The sequence below is a fragment of the Schistocerca nitens genome, chromosome 5, assembly GCF_023898315.1.
Source record: "Schistocerca nitens isolate TAMUIC-IGC-003100 chromosome 5, iqSchNite1.1, whole genome shotgun sequence".
In the NCBI taxonomy this organism is placed as follows: Eukaryota; Metazoa; Arthropoda; class Insecta; order Orthoptera; family Acrididae; genus Schistocerca; species Schistocerca nitens.
Window position 1 is genome coordinate 724,458,159 of NC_064618.1, and position 16,912 is coordinate 724,475,070.

The 16,912-nt window shown below is 47.8% G+C and overlaps 1 protein-coding gene and 1 non-coding gene across 6 annotated transcripts in view; one reads left to right on the plus strand and one right to left on the minus strand.

Moving 5' to 3' along the window:
• LOC126260812 (homeobox protein homothorax) overlaps positions 1-16,912 on the minus strand; it is a 1,061,772-nt gene that overhangs the window by 203,860 nt on the left and 841,000 nt on the right. The gene's annotated exons all lie outside the window — the stretch shown is intronic.
• Trnat-ugu (transfer RNA threonine (anticodon UGU)) lies at positions 15,123-15,196 on the plus strand. Its single transcript has one exon. It is a non-coding gene; the product is annotated as a tRNA-Thr (tRNA).

The following is a 16,912-nucleotide window of genomic DNA, read 5'->3' on the forward strand; positions in this document are numbered from 1 at the left end:
GCGAGCGGAGACGGCGGCGACGACTGTGTTACGGGGGCGGCTAGGCGGTGGCCGCCCACCATTACCGCTAACGAGAAACAATAGCGGCGCAGGTGCGCGCCGCAGTCTGGCCGGCCGGCCGGGCGTGCGCATTTAGTAATTATAAAAACGCATTACGAGATGAAGGCGGCGGCACCGGCACCGCTGTTCGTTTTTTCCCTCTCTTTCTGTGTTTCCAGATAGGCCCAGTCCTACTGGAACGGTAAGGGGAGATGCCTGAAACCGGACTCCGCCCCGGAGCCTCTGATACCGTGATGAATTGCTCGCGGGCCGGCCTCATTTATGTAATGGAATTTTTCGTCGCAAGGCTACGGCCAGAGAGCTCGCTACCGCCGCCGCCGCCGCCGCCGCAGCCACGGCCACAACTCTCGGAGATTTAAATGCGGTCCGGACGGCAATTACAGTATTAAAGGGCCAGTCCTGCAGTTCCGCCCGGATAAAGTCGCAGGGAATTTTCAGGGAATATACCGTGGACGTAGTTTACCGTTGTCCAATCACCTAGCAGCTTTCGCCCAAATCTGGAATGACCAGTCACTGCATCTTATTTGTATGTCAGCCATTTGCACTGCAGGTTCCATTGGGAGAGACAGTTACGTGTTTCATGCTCTCCACACAGCAATTCTGTGGTCGTCGACTCGAGCCGATGGAAGAACGGGAGAGCTGGTGCAGTGATTTAGGCAGTCGACGCATGTTTGGAAGAACGGTAGAAACAATTTAGTATAAGATATATTTTGGGGACAATACCTTTTACAATGTCACGGTGAATTTACTTCCCTTCCCCATCTGTCATTTTCCGTCTATTATTACCGCATAATAGTAGCGCTAATATTAACTCTCTAAGTTCTTAGCCAGAACTGTAATTTACATAGCTAGTATTTGATACATTCAAATTATTTTTAGTTCTATTGATGCCATTTCATTACTATTTATTACAATATAACTTATTTCTTAAGTAATTATGATTCAAAAAATATCATACGCATATATCTTCGTTCTCTTGTAAGATAGTGTCAGAAGGCCCTGATCTGATCAGGTGAAGTAAATAAATAAATTAAAAAAGTAAACGGAAAGGTTACCTCTAAGCGTCCTGTCTTTCAGACCGAAGTAATTCGTCTTGGTCTGTTAACCGACACGAGTAAACGACGTTGCAGTAACAAACTAGATTTTCATCATCAGCTACGCTCGCGGACAGCCCAGTTCAAACGGAAACTGAGGAATTACAAGAAGACTTTCAGTATCGCAAGCCGTGTACATTGAGATTCCTGCAGAAGGGACACCATGTCATGTGGGAAATATTGTCAGACGAAATCTACTGTCGAACGCACTGCAATAGTAGTTAATTAAAGCTATTTAGAAAAAAAATTGTATCAGGATGTCCCTTTCACACACTAGTCTAGTGTCTCACCTATAGTGAGACCTCACAGAAAACTCGCGTTATTACCAATCTATCCCGATCTTTCTTTTGTATATAACAAAACAATCATTTTCACCGACATCAAATTAATAAAATCGATGTAAACAAAATCAAAGAAATGCAATGACAGGAAATGACGTGAGTTAAATCCATTCAAAAATGCCGAACCGACAATATAAATTTGTGCCCCATCGGAATTCGAACACGTATCTCCTGATTACTGCTAGCATTCGTCTTAACCAGATATGCCATTTGAGTACTGCCTCCTAACTATTAAACTGAAGATTCGGCAATATTAGACGAATTTTGGTGCTAAAATTTCATATTATTGTAATTCATATTTTGCTATCGCCAGCAACTACATTCATTTCGTTTCAGTGAATTTATTTCAATACGTCTGATGTGTACACCTATGAAAGAGAAGATGACGGTCCTCCATTGCATGCGTTAGCCTCGTAAAGTTGTTTCCGCGGGGAAAGCCTTTAATTGCTTGTCTCTAAAATTAAAACGAGAACATAAGTGACATTAAATATTAATGTCGGTTCTGGAGGGCTTCTTGGACGGCCTACTTGGTAAGATAACTGCTCTCAAAAGACCCGAGTCTAAGTTCTAGTTTGGCCAAAATTTTCGCTATCCGCTTATTTTGTATAGTTTCCACAGCCAAATAATGATGGAGCTTTATTTCCGCAAACATTTGGAGGCACCCAGAAACAGCCGAATTAAATTATCTCTGGTTACCAGCGCTATAAGATTTTAAACAGGCAAGAATAAAGTCAACGGGGAAACGTATGATTGTGTGAAGGCACAGGTTTTTGCATAAACTTGTAATGATAGTGACGACCTACAGCCATCAGTGATAAAAGCAGTAATGGGAAATTACTGCCTTTTCACCTACTTTAGGGACGCTAAAGAGGTGGTGTTCCCAAACTATAGCACGAGTGTTGATCTGTCCTCTTGACATGAAAGAGCAGCTGCCAAAAAAGAGACGAATAAAGCATATCAATTGCTTATGTTAACTGTACTTGCATCCCAGTAATGGCAGAATTGAAAGCGCCACTGCAATACATGAGCCCCGTTGTGCCATTACAGAGATTTCAGCAGGGGCCCCAGAGATCGAAAGCAACGAGTGAGACTTTATTCTTTTCTTTGTGTTTGAACGAAATTATGTGAAAACCAGCTTCGGTATTACGGCACATGTTTTTCGATCGACACACTGTCGTGTCGAGGGCAATCTGGCGATGCGGATAAGAAGCTGCCGTTAGCTAGTTACGAGAATGTAGCCTGCGTGGAAAAGAACCGAGAGTATGTGGGGTACCGAACGCTGTGGGCAGAGAGAGAAGGAGAAAAAAGCGGAGGAGGACGGACAGAGTGCGAGAGATTAGGAAGGTGGGAGGAGGGAGTGTGCCCAAAGCAAGACACGAGGAGAACAGTGCGGCCGCTGGCTGCATAGATGATGGCTTCCGATAAGGACGGACGGACCGCGCTGTGATTATGGCAGGATGGGGCTGAGGGGGGGAGGGGAGGAAGGAGGGGGGCGGAGGATCGAACAGAACGCCCGCGGGAAGCCGCGTCCAGCCGCGCTGCATTCCTGCGGGAACCTGTGGAGGGGGACGGGCCGCCTGCGTCCGTCAGGCACGCAACCATGTTAGCGCCGACTACAAGAAACAGCCAACAGCATGGCGGGGCGGGGCGCTCAACACGGTGGCCATATAGCCTTCTGTACGAAGAGTAGCAATAAATGATACCCCACACAAAAGCCGCGATAATACACTGACGAAATATCCTATAATAAAACTAACAACTGCTGTTGCACCTAGCGTAATGCTGTGTACATAAAAATTCATATCGGTGTCTATTAGGCTACAGTATAAACAATATTTTAAAAAAATTAGAAACAGCTAGAGAAGATTCATCAAATATCGCTCAATGATTCACGCCCACAACACGGAGGAAGTGGAGTCGTTTAACTGATTACTCTTGATTTGTGCAGGTCACCTAGTCAGTCTGACGTTTATTTGGAATTTTTTATTTTAATATTTACCTGCAACGTTCAAGTACAACTAATTTTGACGTAGGAACGAAGTTGAATCGTCGCTTCAGCAGAGTTAGTTTGTTCCTGTGGAACGCGATCCCCTGACAACCTGGCCACTATGCACCAGTTGTGGGTAGTGTAGGTGGGAAGGAATCACGCGGTAACTGTTGCCGCCGTCGAAGAGCTCCAAGCTGCAAGGTCTCTCTGGAGCCGGGCTTCCAGCAGGCAAAGACGTAAACCTTTTCCTAAACCTTATTTCGCACTTTGTTCCAGCGTAAAAATTAATTCCAACTCAAGAGCCGCCAAGACTGGCAAACGGTCTCACACAACCGATCTGACCGCGCCCGTCTGTATTCCGTAACTTGAAAAAATTTGTTTTCGTATTTTTTACATAGTCTTTCATTTTTAAATCTCTTCACATGCCTATCTTCAACAACCTGATGATGCCACTCCTGTGCCGGCTGGTGTGGCCGAGCGGTTCTAGGCACTACAGTCTGGAACAGCGCGACCGCTACGGTCGCAGGTTCGAATCCTGCCTCGGGCATGGATGTGTGTGATGTCCTTAGGTTAGTTAGGTTTAAGTAGTTCTAAGTTCTATGGGACTGATGACCTCAGCAGTTAAGTCCCATAGTGCTCAGAGCCATTTGAACCATTTTTTGACACTCTTGTACAGGTACAGCATGAAATATGAGTAGCTGAACTCTTTAAAAATAATTTCATCTCGAGGTACGTCGGTTTCACAGCCCTCATTCACTAAATGTTGAAAACGTTTTCTTAACTTTTTTTCCCCACAAGAACAGAGCTGTTATTTCGAACGCATTGAAGAGCTACGTCATTTAAATGTCATTAGCTGTACTGAAAGTGAGCTAAGAAAAGCAGCAGTCTATCGTGTGTTGTTCTGCAGTTGAACTAGAGTCGCATTCACTTGTAGCTTATTTTTTTTGTGTCCGCGTCCTCAGCTGGGTGGTCAGCGCAGATGGCTGTGATGTGGAGGAGCCGGGTTCAGTTCCCGGTACAGCCAAGGAGGACTGTTACCTCGTGCACTCAGCGTCGTAATGTCAGTTGGGGACCTACGCCGGCTAGAGTGGCCGAGCGGTTCAGGGCGCTACAGTCTGGAGCCGCGAGACCGCTACGGTCGCAGGTTCGAATCCTGCCTCGGGCATGGATGTTTGTGATGTCCTTAGGTTAGTTAGGTTTAAGTAGTTCGAAGTTCCAGGGGACTGATAACCTCAGAAGTCTCATAGTGCTCAGAGCCATTTGAACCATTTTTTTGAGGACCTACTTAACCGAGTAATAGTGACTCCACCGTCTTGCGAAGCCTGTGAATACGGCCGGGAGAGCAGTGTGCTGTCCACACGCCCCTTCACACAGAATCCGCGTAACACCCCAGCACAGAAGATGACGACGTGGCCGGTAGACATCCCTGAGGATTTTAAGTCCTGGACAAGGAGCTCGTATTTTGCTTAGCTCATCATGAGCCAGGTAATTCAACATATTGTATGTTAACTACGCATTGTCGTTATTGCAGTGAAATTGTCCATCAGTTACCCTTATAATTTCGGTTCTGTAACAAAAAAGACGCACTTAATTTCGGCCTTAAATAGAGGAAATGAGTGTGGTGAGCTGGCATACATTAAAGATTTCAGCAACACAAATCCAAGAAGCCAGTGTGTCATGTCACAAGATCGTAGTACCCGAGGCGTCGTCTCTACATTAAGGCGCATTTTTTCCTATTTTTAACGAAACTGAACGCTCCCGGCATTTTCCATACAGCATGTTTTTATACAGCAATAACACACAATTCCGTTCCCCAGCACTCCACAGTTTCTAACTGCTGAAGGAACAAGTGACTTTTGTGATATGCTCAGTGCCACCAACCTAACAGAACGAGAATGCTGCACAGTCCAGTGGTAGTATTCTTTTGTGATATCCTTTACAACTGAGTGCGAATCATATCATCGAAAAGTGTAATTCGACATGTCGAACTATTCGTCCTTCTCAGGAGCTACAGGCTCAAAGTTGCCACAACACCTCACTGCGTATCGCTGCAAAGACGCACGTATCCTGAAGATCTGAGAGACGCACAGCATCAGCGCCTGAACGTGAAGGCGAGGTGACAGCCGCGACTGCCTCGGCCATCGCGCAGGCACTTGTCAGCAGCGCGCGAGGGCCTCCAGGCGCCCGGACTGCCGCGATATTGCCGGCCCGGAGCTGCTGCTGGCGCCGTGCGTACATCGCGGCGCATTAATAATTCCAGGCCTCCTGGGATGCCGGCGGTCTCGCCTCCCGGGAGAAGCCAGCAATACATTGCGTGGCTGCAGAGCCCTGGGAACGCGCACCGCGGATATACGCCGCGGCGTCCACAGGCTTCCGTTCTGAATGTCGAGACCAGGCGAATCAACACTGCCCGTGCACTGGTGTCGGGCTGAATTTTCTGCATCCAGCAAATCATTTTCACTGTTTTCCCTACTTGTAAAAAGCAGTTTATAATCCCCACTGCGCAGTACGCTACAGCTATTCTTAACCATACGGTTGGGCTGCTTTCCTTGACGGAGTCCTACCTCACGGTGACCTTGTATGTGTTGCCTTCCTCCGATCTGTTAACTGACTTACCCAGGCAATTATCCCATAGTTTAACGCGGACTATGAAACCAGGAGTCACTCAACGTTTTTGGCACCCACAGAAGGTATGAGAGACTGAAAAAAATTCTTGTACCGTTTGAGAATTGAACCCCAGGCTATTACGGTTTTAGTCTAAAAATCACCCACTTCGCTACGAGTGACACCACTGTGGTACACGCTTCACGAAGTAAGAAGTGGCAGTGGACGCACCTCCATTTTTTCGCAAAGAGTTTACGGCTGGTCCTCCTTTTCGTTATCTTTTCTTTTATTTGCTGTTTATCGTAACACACGAGTATGTAACTGTGGAAGATCCGCACTGACGAAAATGGAAAGTGTTACAAAGTGAACATCTTGCTCGAACGCTACCGAACAGATACCCCAGTGGCCCCTTGCAAGTGAGATATACTGATTAAAATTTCATCCTTATGCGTGCTTACATTACGGCTGTTGGGAGTGTCTAACTAAACTGAAGTTTTTAGGGGAGGATCGCACCACAGCAAGCCCAGAAGAGATACAGACTTTGCCCGCATCTCGTGGTCGTGCGGTAGCGTTCTCGCTTCCCACGCCCGGGTTCCCGGGTTCGATTCCCGGCGGGGTCAGGGATTTTCTCTGCCTCGTGATGGCTGGGTGTTGTGTGCTGTCCTTAGGTTAGTTAGGTTTAAGTAGTTCTAAGTTCTAGGGGACTTATGACCACAGCAGTTGAGTCCCATAGTGCTCAGAGCCATTTGATTTAGATACAGACTTTGGCAAACGTCAAATCATTAACATGAGTGACTCAGGAGCATCATACCGACAGATCACACAGCCCAAGCTCGGAATAGACAGGTAAGGGTAATGAAATTTGCGATGGCCTTTTCAAATGAAACACCCCGGCATCTCCGTAAAGAGATGTGTTAGAACCACGGAAAAACAGACACCCGAGAGTCGGATGGTGGGCGGACCACTCTCTTTGTATAAGCAAATTATCTTGTTAGGGCTGAAACAGTCCCAGAGCTAATGTAAGTTCCTAAACATTCACGTCCATTGACAGTTGTATAAAAATCTTCTTGGGTGTTAGGCTGTATCATTGTGAAAAAGCAAATATATAACAGACATTTCGACCATCTTTGTAGCGGTGATCGAGAGCGCGACAAAACTTGTGATTTCTGGGGTGCCCTTCCCAATACAAACCGCTTTATTACGGTCGTCTATAGATAGACGTGACAATCTAAATAACACGGTATAAAAAAGTGTTAAGAAGTGTCGATTAATTTGAGGGGTGGTAGAAAACACTCAAAAACGAAAAAAGTCCAATCAACATATGCTCAAAAACGCATCCCTTAAGTGCTGCAAGCACTTGTTCATCTTAGATACTGCGAAACACATCTCTTCTACTGCAAGCTCTTTGCTTTCCGTGTTTTGAGAGGAGGTAGTATGGACCAAAATAAGAAAAAAATGTCTAGTAAACATGGGCTCTACAGTGTATAGCTTAAGAGCTATAAGTATTTGTCCAACAGAAGAGATGTCTTTCACACTGGCGAAAATGGACAAGTGCTCACAGTTCCTGAAGTATGCATTTTAGAGCCCATGTTTATTCGTGTTTTGATAGTTTCTAGCAGCTCTCAGACTATTCGACACTCTTTTTAACACGCTGTGTGTAGAGAAGACCATCTGCAGAATCCAGCAGCTTAATCACCTTGAAGATCATCTCTGCAAGCCGGCCGCGGTGGTCTCGCGGTTCTAGGCGCGCAGTCCGGAACCGTGCGACTGCTACGGTCGCAGGTTCGAATCCTGCCTCGGGCATGGATGTGTGTGATGTCCTTAGGTTAGTTAGGTTTAAGTAGTTCTAAGTTCTAGGGGACTGATAACCACAGCAGTTGAGTCCCATAGTGCTCAGAGCCATTTGAACCATCTCTGCAAAGACGGTCGAAACGTCGGTTGTATTATTGTTTTCCTGTTTCACAATGACGTGATCTAACACCCAAAGGGATTTACAGAGTTAGTGATAAATCCTCCAGGGATTCAGAAGAAGACTGCGCTAAAACTATAGACCACTGGGAAATATAACATGTATCTTTAGATACAGGCTCTGTCCAAGTTTGGATTCACAATACGAGCCTTGACGTCGTTCCAGATCATGCCACTACGTTTCAGGCGTGTCAGAGCAGACTGCAGACAAATCATATGCTCCGTATTTCCAAGCGGACTGCTACCACTGTGACTTCGTATGCAGAGGCAGCACCAACTACAATGAACTGCATGCACGTATTAACGTCTGCTACGTAACAAACGATTGCTCTGAGCGCCTGTAATGTGAGTTAAGAACTCGAAGAGTTGCTGTATCCACTGATACGTATGCGCCTAGTAGTTTTCGCACACTTGTCTTCTGAAAGCCTAGAGGTACTTGTCAATAACCTTCCATCTTAAAGGTTTATAGCTAGTTTGTAAGGCAAGATGAACCTCACACGGAGGTGGAGAGTTCTCCGGGAATCGAACCCAAGTCGTCCGTATTACAATAACGCCAACTGAAACGCTCGTCACATTGTTAAGAATGAGTTGTGAAACTGTCGTGATCGGTGTTTAGTAGGTGCGCGTCCTGCCTGACGCGCAGAAACTGGTGCGAAGGAAGTTTCTTCGAGCGGAGAGTGGAGCCCTGGGAAGCGCCTCATGCAGCGAAAACAAGCTGCGATCGCGGGGAGCGGGCGGTTTACGGCCTTGCGGGCGCGGCGCGGTCGTATCGCCAGGGGAGCGGCGAGCAGTATGCAGAATCCATCAGGCGGCGCATCCTCGGTCTCCGGGGCGGAATAAGGCTCCGACCCGGCCGCAAAAAGCCCATCTCGATAGGTGGGCCGAGCCCCGCTCTCTCACCTCGCAGGCAGCGCGGGGTGGGGTGGAATTCCGCCCGCCCCCTTGCGCCGCCTCGCGCGCCGGCAACCAAAATGCGAAAGTTGCCCCTCCGGGAGCAAATTGAAGTGGCTGTATGGGGAAGAATAAGGGTTACGGAAGAGTGATTTCTCCCCTCCGCGTCAAGATTCCTCGCTTTCCCTCCCCGTTATGATCCAATCTTAAATTCTAGTCCCGGAACGAGAAAAATGGTATTGCTTTTTGCTTTCCGCGTTCCACTTTCCGCGAGGGGAAGGGAAAGGACTATTGCCGAGGAGTACAAATACGTAATTCGACGAACAGTGGCACCGCGTAAACGGCGCTGGGATTAAACTGCGATGCGTTAAGCGGAAAACGCGAGGAAGAGGAAGAAAGTAAAGAAAGGGGGAAGGGGAGGTCGTTAGCCGTCTGGGAAAAGCTGATGGCTGCTGTTCCCAATTTCGAGATGACGGATGGATTGGCTTTTCACGGATGACCTGGCAGGGAGCTAGTTCTGTCGTCGGGCGCCGTGAAATACAACCTGGGTCTTCGGCGTTCGGAACTAAAGCGCGCAGCCCGGCTCCGTTTGCCGCAGGAGGCACTAAATTACAACTGCTCGCGGCCCGGCAGCGGAAATAATGCATTAGTTTTATATCCCTTTCTTCCAGCTCTGCTCTGGTCGCGGGGCAGCGGTAGCCGCAGCAGATAGCGCCGGGCACGCCCGTGAGCCGCCAGGAAATTGAAGACGGCCACATATGGATGTGCCGTCAGGGAGGCAGCGCTGCGCCGCGCCGTCCCCAACTTATTTCTTTCTTCCGTGCGTCTCACCCTCGCGAGTCGCCGCCGCTACCAACCGGTCGCCTCCTCTTCTTTTTTTTTCACCCCACCCCGCACTTTTTTTAATGGTCCGTGGAGACCAGAAGAGTTATGCGGGAATACCAATAAATATGCCCCGCGCGGTATATATGCAAGGACGCCGGGAAGAGAGGAGCGAGGCCGCGCGCCCTGCCCGCGCAATCTTGGGCCGTCGGAATAGCAATCCCCGTGTTTATAACCCCCGCGAGGAGCGCTGCGGTCGCGTCGCGAATCTGCGCCTCGGTCACGCCGGGACGACTTCTATTGGGGGTGCAAATCCAGACGGACGCGTCCGCAACTTCTCTCGCGTGGCCACTGTAGCGAGATACTGTACTCTCAACACTTTTCATCTCAGACTGCAGTCTCTTTCTCTCACTATCGCGTTTTTACCACACACACACACACACACACACACACACACACACACACACACACACACACACAAGCGTGTGCCCCATCCGAAACCAGAAACAGAATTCTCATCCCGCACCAGTCACCATTTCCTATGTAGTACCCGCATAATCTACAGATACATTCTCATCGGTAAAGGTATGGAAATTTCTGTCGGCTAGGGTGGCCGTGCGGTTCTAGGCGCTACAGTCTGGAACCGCGAGACCCCTACGGTCGCAGGTTCGAATCCTGCCTCGGGCATGGATGTGTGTGATGTCCTTAGGTTAGTTAGGTTTAAGTAGTTCTAGGGGACTGATGACCTTAGAAGTTAAGTACCGTAGTGCTCAGAGCCATTTGAACCATTTTTTGGAAATTTCTCATAAATTTTTTGTATTTTATAAAATAAATCACTCTACTTTTTCACGGCAACGGTATCTTGGCCCTAGAACAGCAAGGAGCTTTGTATTTCGGTAACAGAATTGCCGTAAATGAATCTTATTACACTGAATATCAACGACTCGATTCTTGCCGAGTTCGTCACTATACTGCTGGCCGCTTTTGAAATGTCGAGTCAGACTGTTGAGAGCAAGACCAGAAGATCTTTCCTAGTCAACGGTTCATCACGCTGTCTCTTATTTATCTGTTACACTGTAGTGTGCAGTACAAATTACCTGAGTAAGTTGTTTTGACCTGACATATTTTTTATGACTTAGCGTTTTTTATTTACACTTTAGTTTCTTTCTTTAACTGTTTATTTGTCTGTAATTTTCCATCCCACGTACACTGTTTTTCTCTTAAACATGGTACTTTTGTTACTACACAACGCATCTTAAAAGAGAAATAACAAAACCGTGTAATATTACGAATCGCTCTTGTAACCGAGAGGGAGGACCAGACATTTATACTGGAAACAAATGAATAGACTAGACAGTGCGATCTAAGGTGTGACACAAGAGTCCAGCTGCTCCCTATGTTGGTAGCCCTTGTTAACAGGACTGTTGTCCTTTTCTGTCGGTAAGGTGTAGCACACCGTTCACGAAGTACAAAGGTAGCTTACCACATATCGATTTATTAGTAGTGTTACGTAATATGGCGTTATTATTGTGTTTTGAAACAGTATTGGTAAAAGACAAATTCGAAAATGATGTACTCTGCAGGAGGTCACATTAAACGGTTGCTGGGAGAACAGGTGAAAGCAGTGATCACATAGGAATGTTACTACCTCAGTGCTCTAGAAGCAGTTGAGGAAGCTACCCTAGAAAGCGCAATAAGCAACGTCGCCGTATGATTTCATCACTTCTCCACCTAAAACTACACAAAAACTCAGGCGGGAAAGGTACTGACCGACCGGCGTGTCATCCTCTGCCGGAAGGCGTCACTGGATCCGGATATGGAGGGGTATTTGGTCAACACAGTGTTCTCCCGGCCATTGTCGGCTTCGTGACCAAAGCTGACACTTCTCAATCAAGTAGCTCCTCCATTAGCCTCGTGACGACTGAGTGCACCCCACTCGCCAACAGCGCTCGCCAGATCTGGACGGTCACCCATCGAAATGCTAGCCAAGCCCCTCAGTGCTTACATTCGGTCTACATACACGGAATATTTAACAAGCCATTGTGTCACTAGACAGGCTATTCTAAACGTGTAATTCTTATGGTTCCTCAGGTGACCGATTAATGTAGGACATTTTTGGGGTTGACGTCAACTGACGGAAGTTTTATACTTAGAACATGTTTCAAAGTACAAAAACATACGAAACCGTGGCCTCGTTATTGTGGTTTAGCGTTGTTTCATTCTTTTGCGTCACAGTGGAGAACTTTAATTCTTGTACTTGACTGATCTGGAAGACCATAAGGGCCGGCCGGTGTGGCCGAGCGGTTCTAGGCGCTTCAGTCTGGGACCGCGCGACCGCTACGGTCGCAGGTTGGAATCCTGCCTAGGGCATGGATGTGTGTGATGTCTTTAGGTTAGTTAGGTTTAGGTAGTTCTTAGTTCTAGGGGACTGATGACCTCAGATGTTGAGTCCGATAGTGCTCAGAGCTATTTGCACCATTTGAAGACTATAAGGCATATTCAAGCTTACGCCCGGTGTGTGATGTCAGATAATCGTGCTGATTGCCTTGGAACGGTTCAGTAATTCTTTTTGATACAGAACGCCTAATGTGCATATCATGGTTCATGGAAATTATTCTTATTCGGAAGTACCATTGCCCACATAATTGAAGGGTGGTAACTCATTCATGTCTTGCGACTGCAACTGTCCAAGATGTCTGAAGACGGAAGATTTACCTACCGAAACAGACAACCTTTATTAGAGGACAATGTGGCAAAGGCAAATTTAATTTACGGTAATTTTAACTCTATAAATTTTCGCAGTGTAATTTCCGTATTGTAAAACTGAAAGATTTCACCTGCTTCTATCAGCGTTAGATTTCAAGCAGGACACGTTGTCGTGTTGTGCACCAGAACCCAACCAAACGTCTCCTGGCGCGAGGAGTTGTTCTATTCTTCGAGACCACTCCACGAGATACCAGATAAAGTTCATCCAAAGCAATTCCAATAAACACGAGAAGACCGCCAAAGACGTCCATGCTCAAGAAACTATGAAGATCCCAGAGGACGAACAGGAGAAAAAAGAAAAGAAATCCACACAATTTGGAGAAGTCTCCACCGGCGTGCAAGTTGCATGAGGCTTCTCTATCCAATGATGGCGCGATGCCGTGGTGGAGGTGGGGGGCAGGGGTTGGGGGATGCTCATGAAAGTTGCAGCTGCGAGCGCGCCGGGCCCGGCGCCGCCAATTGAAATTCACGCGCCCCCTGGGAGGGCGGGCGATTACTAGTGGCTGCCAGGGTAGCAGGTGAGACGCCTGCCAGGAATACTTTAAAGCGCCGGCCAGCGTCGGGGGCGGGGCCGACGCCGCTGGCGGCTGTGCGCCGGCGCAGCTCGCTCCCCCGGGACCTCCACCGCCCCCGCCTCCGCAACACTCAACATAATGATCCACCGGAAGCAAAGCAGCCCGAAGTGCATTCGCGGAAGTCTTTCCCGGTTCACAGCTGACGCCATGTGCATTGTACCGACACCGTAGCAGCGTATCGAACAAGACGAAACCCTAGCCGCTTGCTTACTTGAACCATTTAGAAGACTATCAACCTTACCTAATTGGTTAGAACCAGCTGCCAAATTAGCCTTCACCTCGCAATCACTGTGATCTCAATTTAACGAGTACACTTCTTGACCTGTTGGGTCAAATCTAAATCAACGAATACGCAATAAACACCTTATACTACTGACAAGGTTTCCGGGAAGTCCTTGTTCAAAAAATGGTTCAAATGGCTCTGAGCACTATGCGACTCAACTGCTGAGGTCATAAATCGCCTAGAACTTAGAACTAATTAAACCTAACTAACCTAAGGACATCACACACAGCCATGCCCGAGGCAGGATTCGAACCTGCGACCGGAGCGGTCGCTCAGCTCCAGACTGTAGCGCCTAGAACCGCACGGCCACTCTAGCCGGCGAAGTCCTTGTCCCCATAAGAAAATGCGAGAGAGAACGTGTGCCGCCGTTGCTCAAACAATGCAGCAGTCTCCAACGAACTCCATTCCTAAAAAAGCGACGGAACTTCAGTACCGCTGTCAACAATGCATAATCACAATAACAAAGATTTGAAAACAGAATGATATAGAACGAATTCTGTGAATGAATTATCTGATAACAACATGGAGCTACAGGCTACTGCATGCCGAGCTTTGGTTTTGCACAATTTCCCAATTTCCGCATGCTCTGTCCCTAAAATGGTTCAAATGGCTCTAAGCACTATGGGACTTAACTTCTGAGGTCATCAGTCCCCTGGAACTTAGAACTACTTAATCCTAACTAACCTAAGGGCATCACACACATCCATGCCCGAGGCAGGATTCGAACCTGAGATCGTAGTGGTCGCGCGGTTCCACACTGTAGCGCCTAGAACCGCTCAACCACCCGGCCGGCGCTTTGTCCCTATCTAGAGTGTTATTTTCTGATGAATGTGCGATATATTGCAATTCATACAGGACCAATGTGATTTTCTGGTCTGAGGAAAATCGTCAATATGTTTCAAGAGTTGTGATGCCAACAGCAATACTTTCTTGGACATTACTACGCTACATAACTTATTGGAGGGAATGAGTTCCATGTGGTTCCACGTTAGTGCCACACTAACGAAGAACTGTGCAAGTGTGTTGAGGAAGTATTTCGAAACGTAACTCTTGTGATGCTACGCAAGATGTCAAAGAGGACATCCACATACATACGTCTCTGTGTAAGGTTCGATGCCGCACATACTGATTCGCTGGGTGCACACTTTTTGTATTAAGTTTTCTAGTATACAATGTATAACTTACCGTTTTGAACCAGGGGCTTGTGGACTTCTCGGACACGCTGTACAATTGTAGATGAAGGAGTGAAATGACACTGGAGTTAAGACAGTCCTCGATTTCTGGATGAACGTAATTCAAACCTACCAGTCACCAAAACTTATGATTTCCATACGAAAGGAGATTAGGGTTGCACATCTCGTCGATACGATGTACGAATGTCATAAAATGAGATCGAACTGAGGACGGAGCTAAGCCATAGCAGAACACGATACTTCCGACGAAGCTTAGAAAACGAAAATTTGCGACGATTCTATTGCCTCCAAGGCTCATCTGGTGTAAGGGCCGCAAGAAAATAAAATAAGGGACATGAAGGCTCATAACACTTAATGCTAACACTTCTCCCTCGCTCCTTTTGCAAGTGGAACAGGAAAGGGAATGGCTAGCGATGTTACAAATACCGTCAGCCATGTACTGTACTTACGGGAATCGGCAACGGACAGTACGTTGAGAATGTGAGTTTCGCGGGAGGCGTGCCAGAGATAAATCCCTGCAGTCGCGCTATCCTCTGTGTCCTCGGTGGCTCAGATGGATAGAGCGTCTGCCATGTAAGCAGAAGATCCCGGGTTCGAGTCCCGGTCGGGGCACACATTTTCATTCGTCCCCGTTGACGTATGTCAACGCCTGTAAGCAGCTAAGGGTGTTCATCTGATTGTAATTTCAACTAACGTTAGTTAATTGTTCAAAATGTGTTCAAATGTGTGTGAAATCTTATGGGACTTAACTGCTAAGGTCATCCGTCCCTAAGCTTACACACTACTTAATCTAAACTATCCTAACGACAAACACACACGCCCATGCCCGAGGGAGGACTCGAACCCCCGCCGGGACCAGCGGCACAGTCCATGACTGCAGAGCCTTAGACCGCTCAGCTAAACCCGCACGGTAGTTAGTTAATTAATTACGGTGTTAGCAAGTTAGCAAGTACATGTCAGCAGTCCTGATATATACGGAGATCTGCACGCCACAGCAGCTTATAGTAGCAAGCTGTTAAATAAGCCAAAATATAATGGTGCGGCGCATCCACATCAGTGGATGTACTTTTTTTTTTTTTTCTTGCGACGGTTCTACGGTGCGGAAATTTCAATGTGCAACAGGTCTGCATACGTATATGTATTTGAAAACAAAAAAATTGTATTTTTTCAGGCCATAATAAAAACTTTATGCCTCGGGTTTGTGAAGTACGTATGTGGATGTGTGCGTAGAATGGAACTATCGAGCCATTCCCCGCCCCCCACCACCACCACATACGATTTAAGAAAACCTCGAAAAACGTGAATATGAATGGCTGCTCGTGGATCTGAAGCGTCGTCCTGGAGAATGTGAGTCTAATTGCAACCACAGCAGGTTTTGTTTTCCGTTAGGAACTTAAGGCGAATGCCAATCTGATTCTGATCAACACTTTGTGGTAATGTCGTTGTCCCATTTCGGGTCATGATGTCCACCGAATGGTGCACAGAGGGCTGGTATCAGCACGCGCCCCGAGAGCATGTCCGGCTGGTTCAGGTCGTGTTCACGTGCGCCACCGACCTACGCGTACAACATTTAGGACAGGCGGCGTCGAACGCAAAGCGGGGGCGGGGGGGGGGGGGCGGTGGTGTGGGTGGCGCCGCCGCCCGCGGGCGCGCACAATGCGCGGCAGGAAGCTGCGCGCCCTGACATGCACATCTCCGAGCGCGAGGCGGCGTCGGCGTCGGCGGCAAGAACGACAGACAATGGCGGCGGCGTAACAAAGCCGGCGCTGCAATACAGCGCTGCCCAAATCCCGGGCTGCCTCCCGCCTCCGTGGCAGAGCGATTGCGAGACCCGACCGCGGGGGCGGCGCAGGCGGAGGCAGATGTGGGGTAAGGGGCGCTCCAGCCAGCGGGGGAAGAGGAATTTCTTGCCCGAGGAAACACAGCCCTTAACAAACGAGAAGCGGAAAGCAGAAGGGAGCTTCCTCACGAGAAAACAATTCGCCGCGGGGATTTACATGTTCGGGAGAGGCAAAACAATAATGTCTCGCCGGCGGTGCGGGTGGCTCGCCACAGACGCCGCCTGTCCGTCCTCCGCGGATTTCGCCGAACCTCGGAAACAGAGCGTTTCCCGAGCCGTTCCGCTCTCGTGGTTGCATGGGTGACAGCTACAATTATCGGTAGTATTTACGAAGCAGGTAACCTCAACCAAGATACGTTCAGTGCCATATTTTAACGCTACTCGTGAGTCACTCGTTACTATAAATAAAGCGTGTAAATTTAAAGAAAGAATATTAAAAATTTATCTCGACGAAATCTTAACTTAGCGAAATCCGATAGCAGAAAATT